Here is a 20,783-nt window from a genome sequence, read left to right on the forward strand (position 1 = left end):
AAGAACTTGACACTTTTACTCTGTAAGAAACTTTGATATGATGAACTTGACAGCGGCTTAGGAATTAGTAGGCGAATTTGCATAAGCAGCTCAAACATTTGGCGGGAGCTGAAGAACCAGATCTGACTCTTCTGTCCGTGGTGGTTCAGAGCTACTGCAGCCTGCCGGGCAGAACTGCAGCGGCTTTAATTAAGCAGCAGTGAAGTGAGATTGGGATCTGTAAAAGAAAATCATCATGAGCGTAGAAAAGAGATGAGGTCAGTGGGGTGATTCCTGTAGACTTCACACAGAGACAGTATGTCCCCTAAGAAGAAGTCTGGCAGCAGAGTGGTTCCAGGTTTGGTTCAGCTATCTAATCTGCAGTGATGAACCCTGGCACGTTCCCATCTTTCCCCGTACCATCCCCAGTTGGTTTACAGCATCTCACCTCATTGTCTCAGGATGGCTGCGGTAGTTCCAGGGATCACATGCAGACATGACCACATTGAACATATATGAAAAGTGGTTTTTCCTCCATGCATTTCTTCTTATTATGGATATAGTTTCCCTTGGTCCCTGTTGATCAGGATTGCATGCCAGCAAGAGAGTAGGGAAAAGGGAATGGTTGTTGGGTAGGCAACAATCATTGTCTGTGCAAGTTCTTCTGAGTGACGTAGTAAATAGCAGAACTTGCCTGGTCCTTTGGGTGACACAGCTGTGTATTCAAATAATTGTAGCATTGTAAATTGGGAGCCCCAGCCAGATTTGGTGTGGAGCATTTTGGGTGAATGTAGCAATGAGTCAGGGTGAGGGTCAGGGTCGGAGCTCCTGGATAACAAAGCATTCCGACACTTCTGGCCATCACCGGAGGGAGGGCCCAGGTGGGATTCAGGTGGTTTAATGGGAATATTTAAAAGAAATGGGACTATTCATCATGCTGGTAAAATGCAATGTGGTGATGATGTTTTTATAAAGTAGAGGGAAAAAATTATCTAAGAGGATATATTAGGATGAAGTGGTGAGATAAAATTTTTTTAAAAAAGATCATGTAAAGAGGAAATCTAACAGGTAAATGAGGCAATAAAAGTGAGAAGGTAGAAGAATAGAAACAGGATAAAACCATAGCAGCAGGTACACGAGTAAAGAATAAAAGGAAAGAATAGAAGAAGACAAAGATCAAATACAGTGATACAACAAATTCAATTAAGTGCCAGTACTTGAAACAGGCTAGAAAACAATAGAAGCCACAGCTCCAGAAAGCATGGGGTTTATACAGCTTTGGCTTACAGCTCTTGGGGCTGTGCTTGTTACAGAGGCCAGCAAGCATCTTAAATGTCTGACATGATTCTGAAATGTAACAAAGCCTGTCTCTATAGCCCCATGCTGAACCTAGCTATCGCCAGACTTTTAATTTCTTTAACTTTCTGTAAAGGAACTGCCAAGTAACTGGCCCAGCTCCAACCGTGTTCCCTTCCTGGCTGGTGGAGATGCAGAGCCTCTGCGTTATTTCTGCTCAGGCAGATCAGTCCACATTTTGTTCTTGCTATTTTAATGAAGGCATCATTTTTCGAGAGAAAAGGCATAATTGACTGAATCAGGTGTGAATCACACCCACGCCTGGGGAATCCTGACTGGTTAGTCCACAAAGGGCAGCTACCCAGTTTGCAAGCGCAGCATCTAAAAATAAATCAAGAGTAAGGGTACTAGTCAAATTCCCCAATGATTAGGACTCTCTGCTCCCTGTGTGTCTTCTAGAATCCAGCAGCTCCTGAAAACTCTGTAAGCTTAGAAACTTGGCTTTGTTTTAACTCTTATTTGTTCAGTCTTCCCTATTAGCCACTTGCAAGAGCTCCATTTCTACCCAGTAAAAGCCGATGGTCCTGCTGAGCGCGCCTGGCCCGCTGTTTGAGCCCTGAGGTGGATAATGATGAACTATAGTGACTCCTGACAATGGATATCTTCTAAACTCTTAGCCTTGAAATATATTGAAACTTATATCTCTTTAAATAAATATTAAGTGAAAGGAATATTTTTGTTACATGGTATATGTTCATTTTAAAAGTTAGGGAATATAGATAAGTACGAAGAAAAAGAAAAATGAACACATTGTGAAAGGTCCTTTGAGTTTTGTGTTTTTGTGTGTGGATGTGCGCTTTTATTCATTGGTTTATTATTCAATAGGTGTCTATTGTGTGCGGGCCACGCCCTAGGAACTAGGTTTAGAGAATGTTGTGCTGAAAAAAGTCCCTCCCTTCATGTAACTCACATTCCAGTATCTTTTGTAAAAGATGGAATCATTTCAGACCTGCAATTTTAAAACCTGCTTTTTATCAATTTAAAGTATACATTGCATGCATCTTCACGCTAAATATAGATCTACGCAGTAATTTTAAATAATTGTTTAATAGTTCAGCATTTGAATACTCCATAATTTTTTATCCAATTCCATAATTATAAACTGATAGTTTCCATTATTCTTTGCTATTACTGTATAGACAACTTTTTTGAGGAATTTTGTACGTACATTGGTACATAAATAAATGGACACATTTATTCAATTACATCCATGGGATAAACTTCATACTCCAGTGTTTGAGCCCTGGATCATATTCCAAGCCAATATGTAGACCTGCTTTATCATTATCTTTATATTTCCTTGTGTGGGTAGTGTGGTATTTAAAAGCAGTTCCCAATTGATTGTTTTGTTAAACAATGAAGCAATAAACAGTCTTGTGCATGCACTTAGGCACATTTATATGAATACTCATTCCTTTATTTAATTAGATTTTAAAATTGAAATACATGTTTGGTATAAAAATGATAAGTAGAGAAGTGTATTACAGAAAAGTGTAAGCTCTAGCCTGTCCTTTCTCCCCACACCCAGTTAGCTCCTTGGACGTAAAACCACAGACGCTCCCTCTGCATTTATTTCTCCTGTGAATTTCCTCCACATATTCTGTATGTGCCACATGATGCTTTGATCACACAGCATCCATGTCTGTCCTTTGTGACTGCACCCGATTTTTAGCAGTACCCTCTCTTCCCCCTTTAAATCTGCTCCAGCTACCCCGGCTTCCTTGTTCCTAACACACGCCAAAATAAATGAAAAATATTTCAGCTTCAGGGCCCTTGAATTTGCCACTTACACTGCCTGGAAAACTCATGCCCAGATTCCCATAACTCCCTCCTTGATCCTTTAGATCTTTGCCCAAATCTATCTTATCTAATCGCCCCATGTAAAATGGCAGTCCCCAGCCCCACACCTCCATCTCCCTGCCTGGTTCTACTCTCCTCCGGGGCATGCTTCATCATCCATAGGTCTTACCATTTCCTTTGTTTATTTGAACCCCCCCACTAGGATGTACACTCCATGAGAGCAGGAATTTTTGTGTATTTTGTCCACTGCTGTATCTTCAATGCCAGAATTATTATTAACATATAATAAATAGGTGCTCAATTAATATTTATTTAATAAATGAATGAATAGCTGTGAAGGGCACACATAAGTTTGGGGCTAATTAGACATTGGTTTGAATCTCCACTTATTCAAGTCACAATAGCTGTGTAATTTTGGGCAAGTGTCTTAATTTTTCTAGGCTTCAGTTTCTTCATCTGTAAAACAGAGGCATTAATCACTTTATAGGGTGCTGAGATGATTCAGAGAGGTTCTATCATAAACGTCTAGAACAGTACCTAGCACTCAGCGGGCGCTCAACAAAGCTTCTTTTCCTTCTCTTTCTCCTTTTCCTCTTTCTCCTTCTCCTTCTTCTTCCCACCTCTCCTCCTTCTCTTCTTGTTACTATTTTGAAATAAAAAAGCACTGCCTTGTTATTTTTCGTTCCCAGAGTTCCAATGTGTTGCTTAGCACACAAAGCATCTGTGAGCTTCCATCTGCCACAGCTGACTCATGTTCCCCTTCAGTGTGTCCTAGCATTACAATGCAGGTAACACTCGTAATTCAGGAAGCCTCTGCTGCTTTGCCCCACCAGGGGGATCTGGCACCAGGACAGCTGTTTGAACACGGGCACTGTAACCTCTGGCTACATGGTCAGGGACAGCCATAGGTGTTAGTCCAAGTTTAGAGTCACTCATGTTTGCAAAAATATAAAACCTAGGACAGCTCCAGTGTTTCCCTGAGTATATGGGGGCCACACTCATGGTCCATAGACTCCAAACAGCCGTCTCACTCCTAGTTCATAGCAGCCAAGGATAAATTAGTGGAAAAAGGATCCCTTTTGGTTCCTTGGCATTCAAAAGGAGAGAAAATGACCCATTCATATTTCTCACAGACTAATTTCCAAGGACTTCTAGTCAAGACTTCAGCTCCAAGTTTATTCATTACCACATCTTCCATTCACTCAACAAACATTTTTTAAAAAAATAAACACTAGAGGAAAGTCACCATAAAATGTGCCCTCAAGAGTCTTTCTGCCTGAAGACAATTATTACAACTAGTCATAAAAGTTGTGAAAGCTATTTATTGAGAATTTATCTTTTGTCAAGCAGTCTACGCAGGAACTCAAATCCAAAATGATAACAATGTGAGGGGATGGTGAAATCTACATTACAGATAAGAAAACAGAGATTCAGAGAAGTCAGCCATCCAAGGTCACAGACTAGACAGTGACTGAGCCAGGACCCAAACTCCGTGCTGCCAAACTCTCAAGACGAGGATTTCTGCAATAGTTTATATTGTCTCTACATATTGTAACCTAGAAGAGAAAAGATAAAGTTTGTCAATAATATAAATTATATGGAAATCATTCAGTTGCATCCAAGAAGCGTTTGTTGAGGCAGTAAAGCCCTGTTAGGTATTCAAAGGAAGTGTAACAATTTGGATAGAGTCAAGTCTATCCACAGCTTCTCTAGGGGGTTGTGACTGAATATAGTACAATAAATGCCATAATTGAGTCAACAGCAGGGGACCTTATTTCTGGTTAGAGGGAGTTTCACAGATGATGTGGTATCCTGGTCTGGAAGGCCGAGGAGCCTGGCAGCTGGTGAAGAGGGTGGGAAGAACATGGCTAAGGCACAGAGGCCTGACAGTACTGAGCAGGAGTCTGAAGGGACGAGAACCAAGCAGCAGGTGGTTGGAAGCGGCAAATATGGAGAGGTTCCCTGGCCACAGCGTGGGAGTCACATCACTGCTGGGAAGGGGCTCAGGAAGGGCTGACAGAGTGGGACAGTCACGCTGACTGGGATCACAGCAAAAACATAGCAGATTGGAGGGGTTCAGGTGCAGAATGACTGCGAGTCACGGGGTGAAGGAACCGGGCAACAGCCAACTGGAGGGAGGCGGTAACAATGGGGAGGTGACTGTGTGTGGAATTAACCAACCCCAGGGTTCCAGATGGAATTGTGGAGTCATGGTGAGATCATTTAGACAGGCTCAAAATGTCCTTTATTGGCCATTAACCCATAGTTTTGACTTGCAAAGCCTTCAATCTAGTGGCAGGACTACTTTGAAACGGCTTCGCTAGAGGAGGGCCTGGTCTTTGGTGACAGGGATGGTAGGGAGCAGACTCGGGTTGGTGGTGTGACTACTGGAGAATATTCCCCCAAATGCGGGAGTGTTCGTGAAAAGTTTAAAGTCTTCCCAGGGTAGTGTTTTACCCCAAAAGATCAAGGAAAGCGCTCACAAAACGTGGCCAAATCAGATGCATTTGTTTTGAATGCTCTGCTAACTAATGGTTCCTGAAAGTATTTTTTTTCTTTTTAACTGAGATATAATTGACATAAAACATTGTGTTAGTTCTAGGTGTATAGATAATGATTTGGTTGCTCCCTAGTCACAATGTTTTATTGAAGCCTGGGAGACCTAAGAAAGACTCAGTCGAGGTTTAACTCAGATGTCTTCATTCTAGTCACAGTATTTATCGTTAGTTTAAACATGGAATGGAAGATAACAGAAGCATATTATTATTCTGGTAGAAATGAAAGTAGGACAGCTGCTCACTGTCCTTCTTTATTATTCTGAATTATTTACATGTAGTAAGATTGAATTTATTATTTGACAATGGAAATTATATTAATAGCTGTGACTATGGCATATTGTGTCATATTTTATCAGGGTCCATTTTGTATGTTTTGAGCAAATTGGCTTTAAAATGTGCTTGTTCTTGTAACGATTTCTTACAGTTTTGAATATGTACTTTCATTTTAAAATGCCCCTGGGAAGGAGAGTTCACCCCAGTGGTGAGGGTCAGTGCTCCTGAGATTGGCCCTGTTCTCTCGTGGGGGAGAGGCTGGAGGAGGCAGAGTCGACGGGGCAGCACTGCTCCTTCAGTTCCGTGTCACTGTCACACACAGAGGTTTCACCTTTCTGAGTATGAGAATCTGGCCTCGTCAAGATAAGGGTCTGCTTCTCTTGCCAGCAGCCATGCTGGCCCTTTCTGCCTGTGTTTGCAGGGCAGAGGGCAGAGGGCAGAGGGCAGAGGGCAAAGGAAGGAGCCAGAGCAGCTCCTGCTGACGTCGCTCCTGCTGCTACAAACACTCCCACTTCCTGACTACCAGCTAAGATTTACTGGGCATTTACTGTTTGCTAGACCTTGTTCTAAGGATTTCAACCTATTAACTCATTTACTGTTTTATAACAACCCTATCAAGTAGCTGCTATTATCCTCATTTTATGGATGAAGCATTTGAAACACGGCAAGGATACATAACTGGCCTGAGTTCACACCACTAGTAGCTGGCGGAGCGTGAACGGTCTAACTTAATCCATTTTATCAGACAGTTACAGCATTAACATTGCATGCTTTGAAAAATATTCACTGGACATGCTCTAAAGTATAACTCTGTAATAAAATTTCCTCTAGGGAAATTGAGTGAATAACTGAGTCGTTTGGCTAACTTTGACCCTGCAATATTTCCCTATCTCCCAGAATAGCACAATTCTTCATTTTTAAAAAAACAAGGAAGGTTGTAGTTGGGAGCAAAATAGAGTTAAAATTTCTGCTTCCATGACTATTTAGGAATTGGTCTCTTTTGTATAGTTGTTTAAAGATAGGTTAATAAATAACAGAGTGCACATTCCATATCTGGGAATTTTATTTTGCTTTGTTGTACTGGATTTCCTTTGAGAGGACATTAAATTTTGCATTAAAGTGATTTGAATTCTTTGACCCTCACTCCACTCTGTGAAGAGGAGACAAACCCCACAGTCCGGAAGGGCATACTACTGCTGGCCTACCTAATGTACATTGCTCTTGGGGCGATGATATTTCAAGCCTTGGAGAAAGACTTTGAGGTAGAGCGGCGAGAATTGGCAGTTGATACGAAATGTGATTTTCTGAAAAATCGTTCTAATATGACTCAAGAAGACGTTGAAGTCTTTGTGCAGGTAAGAGATGAAGACTTGGTTATTTTCAGAGTCATGCGACTGCTGTCTATGCAGAGAAGCCATTTAATGTGAAAATTCTATGAAATAATAACTTCCTTCATCAAAACGAAAGACAGTTCACCAAAACAGGCTTTTCATTTTAGCTGTGAGTCACACAGGGAGAACTTGAATAGAAATAAGGAAATCATGTAGACTGGGAAGAAAAAGGAAGGCAGCAGATAATAAGAGGATGGAAGGAGGTGAAAGAGAGGGGTCGAATTACAGCCCAGTCACTAGATGAGTGTAAAAGCTGAGAATATTCTGACCGGAGTGGTCCTTTTCATTACTCCACGTGGAGTTCAGAAAGATGTTCTGATAAGAATTTGGTAGGAGGGGCCAGCCCAAAAGTGTATCAGTTAAGTTCACGCACTCTGCTTTGTCTGCCTGGGCTTTGCCAGTTCAGAGCCTGGGCATGAACCTACACACCTCTTGACAAGCCCTGCTGTGGCAGCATCCCACATATAAAGTAGAGGAAGGAGGGCGTGGATGTTAGCTTGGGGCCAGTCTTCCTCAGCAAAAAAAGAAAAAAGAGAGAGAGAGAGAGAGAACTTGGCAGGAGATAGGCTTTACTCTCCTTCCACTTTTTCCAGGGATTGTCTTGCTCTGAGTTCTGGACGCATTGTCTCTAAAGTTATCCTTGTGATATCTTTTGTGGTAGAGAAAATTTAATTTTAATGTAGTTGTTCTTATTATTCTTTTCCTTTAGGGTTTGTACAGCTTAACCAGCTGTTTCTTTTTTTTTAAATTTTTTATTTCAGTAACATTGGATTATAACATTATATAACTTTCAGGTGTACATTGTTACATATTTCGAATTCCGTGTAGATTACATCATGTTCATCACCCAAAAACCAGTTATAATCCATCATCACACACATGTGCCTAATCACCCCTGACTTTGGTATTGTAAAGACAATTTCTTTTTTTCTTTCAATTATTTCATTGAAATCATAAAGGTTTTTAACATTGCGTAATTTTGGCTGTACGTTATTATTTATCAGTTTCTGTGTAGACTGCCTCGTGCCCATCACCAATGATCTAATTTCTATCTGTTATCATACATATGTGCCCTTTTACCCCTTTTGCCCTCCCTCCATACTCCTTCCCCTCTAATAACCACTAATCTGTTCTGTAAAGACATTTTCTTAACCTTTTTCTGAAAGCTTTTTAATTTTGCTTTTTACATTTAAATCACTAATCCATCTGGATTGTGTGTGTATGCACGTATGTATACCTGTCAAGCAGAATCTAATTATGTATATTTTTCCATGTAGAAAGCTCATTGTTCCAGAACAATTTATTGATTAATTCATTACTTCTCCATTAATTTTTAGTGTTAGCTCTGTCATATTCCAGGTTCTCATATGCACATACATTTTTTTCTTGGTTTTTGATTCTGTCCATTCTGTTTGAATTGTAACAGGCTTACAATAAGTCCTAAAACGGACTTTCCTAGTCTTTTGTATGAATTTCAAGATCAGATTGTCAAATTCCGTAATATCTTCTGCTGGGGTTTTGATTGAAATTCCTTTGAATTTGGGGAGAATTATGTGATGATGTTGAGTATTCTTAAACGCAAAATGGAATTAGTACATAGGAACCATATAATACATAGTCTTGTGTGGCTGGCTTCTTCCACTTTGCGTGATGTTTTTGACATTCAGCTCTAGTGCTGCATTTATCAGTGTGCCATTTCTTTTTGTTGCTGAGTAGTGTTCTATTGTAGATCTATAACAAAATGTGTTTCTCCATTCCCATTGGGGAGCTTTGCGTTGTTTACAGGTTTTGTCTATCAAAAATGAAGCTGCTACAAATATTTTTTATGTAAGTCTTGGTGAGGAAGCCTGTTTTTATTTATTTATTTTTGGTAAATGCCTGGGAGTAGAACTGCTGTGTGAAACAGTATGTAAAACTCTGTAAGAAACTACCAAACAGAGTGGTTCTCCAGAGCGCTTGTGTCGTTTTACACTCCCATCAACAATGTGTCAGCGCTCCAGTCTCTCTACAGCCCCACCAAAATTTGGTGTTGTAAGGTTTTTAATTTTAACCAATCTAATGATACTTCATGGTGATTTTAATTTGCACTTCCCTAGTGACTAATCATGTTGAATATTTTTATGGGCTTACTGGCCATTTTTATATCATCTCTTGTGAATTGTCTGTTCAAATCTTTTGCTTGTTTTTTTCATTTGTTTTCCAAATGCAGAATTGTAAGCGTTTTTTTAAATATTCTGGAGAAAAGTCCTTTCTCAGGCATGGGTATTGCCAATATTTTCTCCTAAACTGTGGATTAAATTTTCATTCTATTCGTGGTTTCTTTTGAAGAGAACTTTATTTCTTATAAATTCCAGTTTGTATTTTTTTTTATCTTATGGATTGTGCTTTTTGTGTTCTAGGAAATCTTCAGCTAAACCAAAGTCACAAAGATTTTTCGACTTTTTGTAATTTGGCTCTTATAGTTATTTATATTATATGATATATTTCAAGTTAATTTTGGTGAATTGTATGAGATAATCAACTCGATTTGTTGTTATTTTTAATACACACATCCTATGGTTTCAGAATCATTTGCTGAAAAGACTATCTTTATTTTCCATGGTATTACCATGGCAACTTTGTCCAAAGTCACTTGACTAGGTTCCAGTTATGGGTAAGGTGGGGTCAGCACACTCCACTCTTTCTCCCCGACTGACTGTAACTATAAAATCTGGAAAGAATATATAGGTCAGGTATTGGAGGAATCTGAAAAGTAAACGGGAGCATCAGTGTAGCGGAAGAACACCAGGACTTGAAGTACTGAACCGGCAGTGAGTTAAGCGTTGTACCCGCCTCGCATCTCCCAGCCTGATCTTAATGCAGCTGGAAACTTTGATGTGAACAAGATGACAGCTCTAGGAGATGCCCTCTAGTTCTGGCTCCAGGAACGGGAAAGGGAACTCCTAATGCTCAGAGAGAGTGTGGAAATCCTCCCTTTTATTACTTTTCTTTGTTGTCTTGCACCCCAGTTCCCAAGTGATCCTGTGGTGGCGGCAGCAGCAACAGTGGAAGCAACGGAAACCCACAAAAGGCAAAATTCTGAGCGAGGGGAAAATTGCCCTCTATTTTCTGAAGATGTTGTTTCAAGGCTAGGGCCAAAGCCTTTTACTTTTTTTTCCTTCTCTCTCTGTCCTTTCATCACTTGACCCCAGATATGTTGCAGTCATAGAAGTAGTTGGTTTCTGGCTGGAAGACCAAAAAAGAGGAGCCCCCAGGAATAAGAAAGTAATGAGGAGATCACAGAGAGGGAGCTGTTTGGGAAAGTAACCATATAAAATTGCTTAAGATCTTCTGGGCTCACCCGTGACCTGCTCATACATGGATCCGATCCTAATTTTCACACCAAAGACTTTGAGAACTGAACTAGTGGGTAGACATGCATCTAGGGCTCAGACTGACCTCTGAGTGATGGACATATGGCATAGGTCAAAAGGATACTGTAGAGGCTGCGAGAGCTGAACTGACATTGGAACCACATCCCACAAGATGTGAGTTGGAACTTGTAGTCTGGATCTAACCAAGTCGATTGCCTGCTAAAGTGAAAATATCCACGTTCTCTATAGGATTTAAATAAGACTCAGAGTCTCATAACATAGTTTGCAAAATGCGGAAGACAGTCCGAAAGTACTCAGCACATGAAGAACCGCAAAAGTCTGGCAATGAATCCTCTCAGATTTTGTTTGTCTGAAAAGCTTTTGTTTTGCCTTTTTCAAAACAACATTTTCATTGGATCTGTAATTCTAGTCTGGAAGTTTAAAAAGGTTGTTCCGTAGTCTTCTGTTTCATTGCTTATGATGGGAAGCCTGCTATTATTCTTGTTTTTGTTGCTCTTTACATACTGTCCTTTTTTCTCTGGTTACATTTTAGACTCATGAGTTTCATTTTATGATTCATTGAGTTTCGTGTGACTGTGGGTTTACAGTTTCCATCAAATTCAAAAATTTTCAATCATTATTTTGTCCCCGCTCTGCCCCCTTTCTCCCAACACACATACTTGATATTTGCTTTTTTTTCATCTCTCTTTTTCTCTGTGAGCTTCAGTTTGTGTAAAGCCTACTGCTATATCTTTCCGTTTATTAATCTTTTCTTCTGCTGATATGCCCATCTAGTGAAATATTCTTTTTTGGATATTATATTTTTTATTTCTAGAATTTCTATTTGGTTACTTGCTTTTTTGGTTTTTTTTTTTGGTTGCTTCTTAAATATTCCATTTCTCTTCTCATTATGTTAATACTTCCTTTTATCTTTGAACCTGTTTATAAGAGCTCTTTCAACATAGTTGTCTGCTAATTCCATCACTTTAATAGAATTGTTATTTACGGGTCTGCTTCTCTTCACTGATTTTTCTCCTGGTAATTGTCTTTGTGTGTCTGTTAATTTTTAAAACTTGGATAATGGACATTGTGCATTGTTTTGGGATGCTTGGTTTTACTATATTTCATTAAATTCCGTGGAGTTTCTTGGACAGGAAATTAAGGAAGTTATTTAAACCTTCTTGTAATCCTTTCAAGATTTGTTTTAAGCTCCTTTCAGACTTAAAGTAGTTTTTTTTTTCTAGGGCTAATTTTACTGCACTTCTCAGCTACAGCCTTTTGGGGTTCTCTACTGAATGTTGTGAACATACGATCGAGGCCTCTTCACCCTTGCTGAGAAAACTCGGATAGCTCCTAACCTGGCGTGAGCTCTGGGACTCGGTCAGTTTACAGGCCACAGTAATTTTTTCGCAATATATTAGTTAGTTGCTGCTGCGTAACAACATTACAACAAACTTCGGAGGTTCAAACACATTTATTATTGCAATTTCTGTAGGTCCTGAGTCTGAGCACAGCCTCACTGGGGCCTCTGCTAGACTGTAGTCCAGCTGTCAGACGGGGCTGTGGTCTCATCTGAGGCTCAGCTGAGGAAAACTTGCCAACTCCTGTGGCTTTTAGCAGCATTCAGGTCCCCCAGGAACAGACCAAGGACCCGGTTTTCACGCGGACTGTCTGCTACGGGCTACCTCCGGGGCCCTGCCATAAGGCCCTTTCTATAGGTCTTTCACAACATGGCCGCTTCCTTCTTCGAAGCTAGCAAGGGAGACAGAGACCCTAGCAAGATCAGCACTATAGTCTTACGTAACCTAATCACATGCACGGAATCACATAGCTCCTGTCACCTCTGACGTATTCATAGCCACATATGTGGCTAGAGATAAGTCACAGATCCCACCCACACTCAGAGAGGGAGTCACACAAGGGCATGGACACCAGACCACGGGCGCCACTTTGAGAGTCTGTCTGCCACACTCAGGAAACTGTTTTTGACCAGCCTCATAAAGTTCCACCCTTTTCATGTGCAGGATGTCATTCAGCCAAAGACTCAAAGAGACCTCTATGCAGGTTTCTGTAGTTCTTTCTCTGTGCAGCTTTCTCCTCTATGGAATCCTGCCCACAAATTGCAGCCACCTCAGCTGCCCTGAACTCCAGTCTCTGGCCCCTCCACTCAGCAAAATCACCATGCTCTCTTTGGGGGTCCCTCTCCCTATACCCCAGTCTAGAAATGACCTCCAAATAGCTGGGGCGATAGTAGTACTCACTTCATTCGTTTTCCTTCTCTTGGTGATTACAGTTCTGCATTTCCTCTTGTCCAATGTCTGGAAATAGTTTTTTCCTAAGTTTTGTACAGTTTTCTAGCTGTTTACTGCAGAAAGATAATTTTGGACTGTGTCCTCCATCGTTGCTGGGGCAGCAGTCCACCTCTTAGTTCACGCCTCATTACCATCACCTCTGCCCTCACCTCAAATGTCATCCAAGAGTGTTTTTGTTCCATCTTATTTTTAAAACTCCCATATGTATTATTATACAGTTATTTTTTGTTTTCATTTACCCAAATTTTATTGATTTCTTTCTTCATCTCAGAGTTTCTTTCAGGGATAATTTTCCTTCTTGTGAAGTATGTCTTTGAGAAATTTCTCTCAGGAGAGTCTGCTAATGAGAATACTCTTTTTTGTTTATTTTGTTTTGGTCTAAAAATACATTCATCTCTTCATCCTTCTTGAAACATACTTTAGCAGAGTATCCAATACTAGGTTGACAATTGTTTTCTTTCAGAACGTGGGAGACGTTTGTCCACTATTTTGTGGCTTCCTTCAGCTGCTTTTAAGAAGTTTTCTGTCAATCTAATTGCCTATCCTTTGTAGGTAACTTATCTTTTTTCTCTGGCATCAGAGTCCTCAGATTTTATGAACTTTTCTTGATCTCTGGTATTTGCTGTTTCAGTTCAACAGTGTAAATGTGACTTTTGTTTTTATTTTGCTTGGGGTTTGCTTTCTGAATCTTCATATATGTTTGTCTTATTAATTCTGGGAAATGCCAAGCTGCTAATTTTTTAAAAATGAACAATATGGTTGATCTGTTATTTCTGTCCTCTATATCTCTTAACCTTTCTTTAATATTCTCCATTATTTTGCCTTTTTAGCTGTATTTTGAGTAATTCATTGACATATCTTTTATTTACCTATTTTCTCATTGACTCATCATATCTGAAGTTTTGAAATTTTAATTTCAATGGTTATATTTTTTCTTTCTAAAAGTTCTGTTTTATTCTCTTTAACTTTGTTTGGTCTTTCTTGTTACTTATATTCCTACACGTCTCTAGTTCCTTTTGTTTAGTTAAACATTTTAAAGATATTATATATTCTCTATCCAATTACTTCAATACTTGAAGTCTTTAGGATTTTAATTCTGCTATTAGATTGTTCTGTCACTCTCACAGGGACATTCTTACCTTGTTTTTTAATTAGAATACCTCTAGTGTTTCACCATTAAGCATGAATCTGCTGGGGTTTGTTACAGTTACTGTATATCAAATTAAAATATTTTGTTTCTATTTCTAACTTACAAAATATTTCTCTAAAATTATTTTATTTTACCTCTTTTTGTATTTATTGAAATGGTTAATATACGGGTTTTCATCTTTCTTACATTTTTAATGATTTCCTATTGTTACACATTTATTGCATTCCTTTAGTTATAATGTATTCTTTTACAATTCCACTGGATTTGATTTAATAATATTTCATTTAGAATTTGGAAATCTATATTTACAGGCACTCTATAATTTCTCTCCTTCCTTCCCTCTTCTTCCTCCTTCCTTCCTTCCTTCCTTTCTTATACCTGTGCTAATCATGTCTGCTTTGCATATGTTAGTGTCAGATTCATTCTAGCACTCTGCAAAGAATCAGGAAGCATAGAAAACATCTTTTCATTATTTTGCTCACTGTACCACTTTCCACTCCCATTTTCCTTTCCTCCCGACTCTGTATTTGCAGTTTCTCAGGGGTGTTTAAGGAATAAAGACATCAACGTCTTGAATAGGTCATTACTATTACTGTTTGTTTGTGAAGTTATTTGGCCGAGGTTCTTTTATTCCCAGAATTCCATGTATTGTAGACTTTCCGGAAATTGCTGGCCCTCTCACTAACTCCTTTCTTATTCTCCAGTGATGGGATAAAATTGCTGTGTTCTTCTTCTTTTATCGCACCTCTCTCATGATTTCAGTTTGCTTCAACTGGAGGTCTCCCTGCCGCTGTCTTTGACCCAGATTTGCTAAGTTTTTGAAAATAATTGAACTTTATTAACATTTTAATCATTGTACTATATCTATACACATCATTCTCACAAATTTCCTCAAAAAGTATTGTTATAACCACGTATTCAACCCATGTACAACTTCTAAAAGGGTTGACACCACTATAACAAATAAGGCTGTCCGTTATAAGTTATCAGACTAAGCATTTCTAGTTTACTTGATCCTCAGGCAAATTTACAACTTGACCCAATTAGATGTGGGTTTTGGTTTTAATCCAAATAAGTGGGACTAATTTTCTTTAGTGTTCTCCTTGAAGAAATATAAATTAGACAAGCTCAGACTTCGTTTCTGTTTTTTCTCTTATTTTAATTTATAGATGATGACTTCTCTCATCTTGTCAGGAATACCTCCCCTAGGAAATAAGACTAACGCTCTCCTTTGGACTTTTGGAAGCTCCTTTACAACTTCTCTAACTATCTTATCCACAATAGGTAGGTATTGTGCTTTTTTTTCCCAATTAGGATGTTAAATATTTTATAAATGTTTTGCATAAGGTCCTGTCTACATACTGTTCATACCTGTATGTGGCATCTTAGACTTAATGAAATGAAGTAGTTAGTTCAAAGGGCAGCAGACCTTGTGGAACTGTCTGCTGAGATCAAGGAGGGGAGCTGGCTGGATTCTCGGCTCGCTGTGAAAAGGACAATTTTTCTTTTTCCCTGCACTTGGGTCCCTTAAAATCTTGGCTTGAGAATATGCTCTTTGAACCAGGAAGTGTGGGGAATAAGAAAAGCTTTCCCCTCACTCCATTTCAACAAAAAGTGTCCCAAATCTAGAAAAATGTCCCCAAATAAGTCAAATGGGACTGACTTCTCCTCTCCCACTCCCCAAAAAGCTTCATCACCAACTCTTAGGCATAAAAGGGCCCATGACTGAGGTAAAAAAAATAACTTCTTAGGATAAGGAGCTTCCCAAAGGGCCAGGCTGTAGTTGCGGAACAGAGGCTAATTTTATCATAGAGGGTGATGAAAAAAAAAAAAGAAACCAAAATGTGAAATGACGAAGAGATGAGGGAGAGAGGGAGAAAATAACAGGGAGGGAAAATACTCTCATCATACAATGTCAGGAATCAAGAATTTATAAAGAAAATTTAAACAAAGCTTTAAGAATACTGTTTAAAAGTATAAAGGCAAATACAGAAGAAAGAAAAGTAGCAATATACAGTAAATATCAAACATGGAGAGAAGGAGGAAGAAGGCGATTAAAGGAATTGAATCCCTATCTTCCATATCAAAAACATGACATAAAATTGGTAAATCAACAAATGGACGTATAACCATATTCATCAGTCTAACCCGGAGGACAGCTCTGGGCAGAAATTGCGCCCTGTGTCAGGTCTGGCCCTTTGTATCCCCTGCCGGTCAGCTGTTGGTACTAGCGCCTTCCAGTTTGAGGTGGGGCAAACCGCCAGGTGAGGCAGCTCCGCTGGGCAAAGGACAGTTCTCGAGAGAAGGAGGCAACTGCTTCCTCGGCAGCTGATGCTCATGGCACCTGGGGGTGGGTGTACCAGAGGGGTCAAGGGAAGCTGAGTGAGGGCCCGAGAGCATCCAGTGCCGCGTGCATTCTTAAAATTAGTCCACTCCGAAAGTAAGTGGTCTTCACTTTTTGTTTAACTGCAGGAGTCAAATGTAATAAACGTAGAAAGCTTGGCAAACATGGAAACACATAATTTTTAAACAATTAACCATAATCTCACTGTTCCACACACAATAACTCATAACCTTTTGTCATAGAAAGTTCCTCATATATGTAATGTCATTATGCACTTTTAGACTTCTTTCCCAGAGCAATACATCATTAGTATTTTCTGTCATGCACATCACACTATAATTCTTAAAGCTATCACAGTAATTCATTATATTGATACACCATATTGTACATGTAAAGGAGATCAGTCCCCTTTATTATTGAACATTGATGCTGATTCCAATTTGAAATACTGATACCATGAAAACCCTTTTTATTTTAGCTCACATTTCTTGATTATTTTCTTAGGATAAGATCTGGTTGAGTCCTTGTTTTTTTGTTTTTTAATGCGTGCAGTGTGTGCCAGGGCTCTAAGAATACCAACAACTGAAAATTGGCCCTCAAAGCCTGACGTCAAATGTGCCCCTTATACCAAGGTGCCGTGCTGAGAGGGCTTTGCATTAATCTTTTTTTCTCTTATCAGGTTATGGGACAGTTTTTCCCAGAACTCCTGGTGGGCAGATGTTTTGTGTTGTCTTTGCTGCGATTGGAATCCCTCTAACTATCGTGTTCTTTAAAAACATCGGTAAATTAGTTTCTCTGCCATTTGAAAAACTTGGAAACTGCCTTAAACATAAGGGAATAAGTGAGGTAAGTTCTCTCTCGTTCTCTCGCTGTCTCCACACAATCACACACACAACACACACAAAATCACACACAACACACAAACACATGCACATACCTGGTAGAGAAGTTTTGTTTTTTTAAAAATATATATATTATGTGTATTTACAACCTTAGATTGACTAGGCATAGGACACTTTATAAATACTTATTGAACTCATGTTGAATGAAATTTGTAGGAGTAGAAAAAGCAAGTTGTCCTGTGTTATAAAAACAGAAGTGAGAAAATCCAGTGTTCAAGAGACCACCTAGTTCCTCTTGGGTAATTTGCCTTTAGTCATTTAACTTATCATAAGATGAGCAGAGGTGAGTTGTGTACAACCTGAGCGTTCTCAGAGGTCATTTAGTCAACCCCTTTGTTTTAGAGAACAGGAAAACGTTTCCTAAAGGCTGGCCGGCTTACCCAGGATCACCCAGAGAATCAGCTGCAGTGCTGGCACCACCCCCAGAGATGCCTGGACCAAGGCTTTGTCCACATATCAAGTTGAGTCATGTGTGGTCAACTGAGTAATTAGCACAGGTTTTACACTTTTCAAAAAATTAGAAATATCGTTACTAAAATGATTGAGAGTTTATTACTAAATCGAATTGTAGACATTCTTCAAGAAGCTGTTTTTATTTTCTGTAAAGGAATATAAAGAAGGGGTCCCCTTCAGAGAGCCCATGGGAGCAGGTGGGCAAGGTGAGAATCCCATTAATCGTTGGTGTAAATAAAGTCCTCACCCTGGAGCGGAGCCCTTCACTCTGTGGGGCTCCGCTTTCTGTGTTATTTCTCTGTGTCCTTTTTGGCAGTCTATGATTACTGTAGGATCTACTCTGCTGTTCTAATTAGAGTTTAGTCCAGTGGTTCTCAACCGCAATTACACACTAGAATCACCTGGGGGAGCTTTTAAAAATCCTGATGCCTAGGCCCCACTCCGGACCAATTTGATTCAAATCTTGGAAGGTGGAACCCTCAAGAGCGTTTAAAACTCCCCAAGTGATTCCAATGTGCAAGAAGTTTGACAACCATGGATCTAGACGAATGGTTCTCAAGTGGAGTGATTCTACCTTCCAAGGGGACATGTGGCAATGTCCAGAAGCATATTTGGTTATCACAGTTCAGGAGGAGACTGCTACTGGCGTGTCATGGGTAGAGGCCAGTGATGCTCCTAAACATCCTGTAATGCGTAAGATGACCCCTCACAACAAAGCATTAATAGGTCCCAAACATCAGTAGTGTCAAGGCTGAGAAGCTCTGATCTAGACCAGTGTGCTCAAAGGATGGTCCCAAAATCAGTGTCACCTGGAAGCTGTTAGGAATGCAAATTCTCAACCCCCACCCCTGAGTATAAATCAGAAACTCTGGGGATGGGGCACATCAAGCTGTTTTAACAAGCCCTGCAAATGATTAAGATGCACACTAAAGTTTAAGAAACACCGAGCTAACCAGGGGAAAGGTGGGGTGGGGGTGGGCACAAAGGGTGAAGAGGTGCACCTACAACACGACTGACAAACAATAATGTACAACTGAAATTTCACAAGATTGTAATCTATCATTAACTCAATAAAAATTAAATTAAAAAAAATACAGGGCCAGCCCGGTGGCACAGCAGTTAAGTTCATGCATTCCACTTCGGTGGCCTGGGGTTCACCGATTCGGATCCCGGGTGTGGACATGGCACCGCTTGGCAAGCCATGCTGTGGTAGGTGTCCCACATATAAAGTAGAGGAAGATGGGCACGGATGTTAGCTCAGGGCCAGTCTTCCTCAGCATAAAGAGGACTGGCAGTAGTTAGCTCAGAGCTAATCTTCCTCAAAAACAAAAACAAAAACAAAAACAAACCAGGGGAGAGCGTATATACATGTTGTTTGTACACACACAGAGTACCTCAGAAAAGACACTCAAGAAACTAGAAGCGGTGTTTGGCTCCAGGAAGGAAAACTGGGTGGCTGGAGACAGGGTAGGGAGGGAGGGAGTTTTTACTGTATACGCTTTTGTGCCTTTGGAATTTTGTACCATGTGAATGAATTCCCTATTCATAAAAATAAATAAATAACAATTTAAAAAACAAAAACAAAAACACCAAGCTAAAGCCTAATCAATACTTCAGCAAGATTAAAACTTCACAAAGTTCTGCTCTTTGAAAGAAACTGTTAAAACAAAGAAAAGACTAGCTACAGACTGGAAGAAAATATTTGCAAATTATATATCCAATAAAAGAACTTGCATCCAGAATATTTAAGAACTCTTAAAACTCGATAATCAGAAAATAAACAACTCAATATTTTTAAATGGGTGAAAGGTTTAAACATACCTTTTGCCAATAAAAATATACACAAGGCAAGCAAGCATATTAAAATATACTAAGTATTAGTCGTTAGGAAAACGCAAGATAACACCACCATGAGACACCAATACACGCTTAACATAGTGACTCACAATAAAAACATTGACCACACCAAGTGTTGGTGAGGCTGTGGAGGAAACGGAACTCTCGTATGCTGCTGGTGGGCGTGTAAAATGGTACAATCACTTTGAGAAACAGTTTTTGGCAATTTCTTAAAAAATTAAACATACACCTACCTTGTGATCCGGTCATTTCACTCCTAGATATTTACTCAAAAGAAGTGAAAGCATCTGTCCTTACAAAGACCAGCACATGAATGTTCTTTGCAGCTTTATTTGAAGTAGCTCAAAACTGGAAACAATCCAAATGTCCATGAAGAGGTGAATGAATACACAACCGTGACCTATTTATATATAGGAATATGACTTATCAATAAAGTGAGTGAACTATTGATACACTCCACAACGTGGATGATTTTCAAAGTAATTATTCCAACTGAAAGGAGCCAGACAAAAAAGAGTGCCTAGTGTATGACTGCATTTATAGAAAATTCAGGGAAATGTATGCTAACGTAGAGTAACAGAATGCAGACCTGTTAGTGCTGGAGGTCCGAGATGGGAACAGCGTGAGAGGGAGCATCCAGGGGCATGAGGAAACTTGTAGAGTTGATGGATAAGTTCATTATCTTAATTGTGATAATGGTTTCACAGGTATATACATATGTCAAAACGTATGAAACTGCCCAGAGTTTATTTTTGTCAGTTATACCTCTCTTTAAAAGTGGGAGGAGCTTAAAAAGTACATCGAGTTAAAACAAATAGGCAAGGTAAATTAAAGTGTCTAGGGATCCACATATGGTGCCATAATCAGAAAGCAGTGGTTCTCAGACCTTTTGGTCTCAGGGTCTCTTTCCACTCTTAAAAATGATTGAGGGGCCAGCCCCGGTTGCCTAGTGGTTAGGTTCAGTGTGCTTCACTTCTGGAGGCTGAGTTTGGTTCCCGGGCATAGGACTACACCATTTGCCCACGGCCATGCTGTGGAGGTGTCCCACACACAAA

The sequence above is a fragment of the Equus asinus genome, chromosome 7 (assembly GCF_041296235.1).
Source record: "Equus asinus isolate D_3611 breed Donkey chromosome 7, EquAss-T2T_v2, whole genome shotgun sequence".
In the NCBI taxonomy this organism is placed as follows: Eukaryota; Metazoa; Chordata; class Mammalia; order Perissodactyla; family Equidae; genus Equus; species Equus asinus.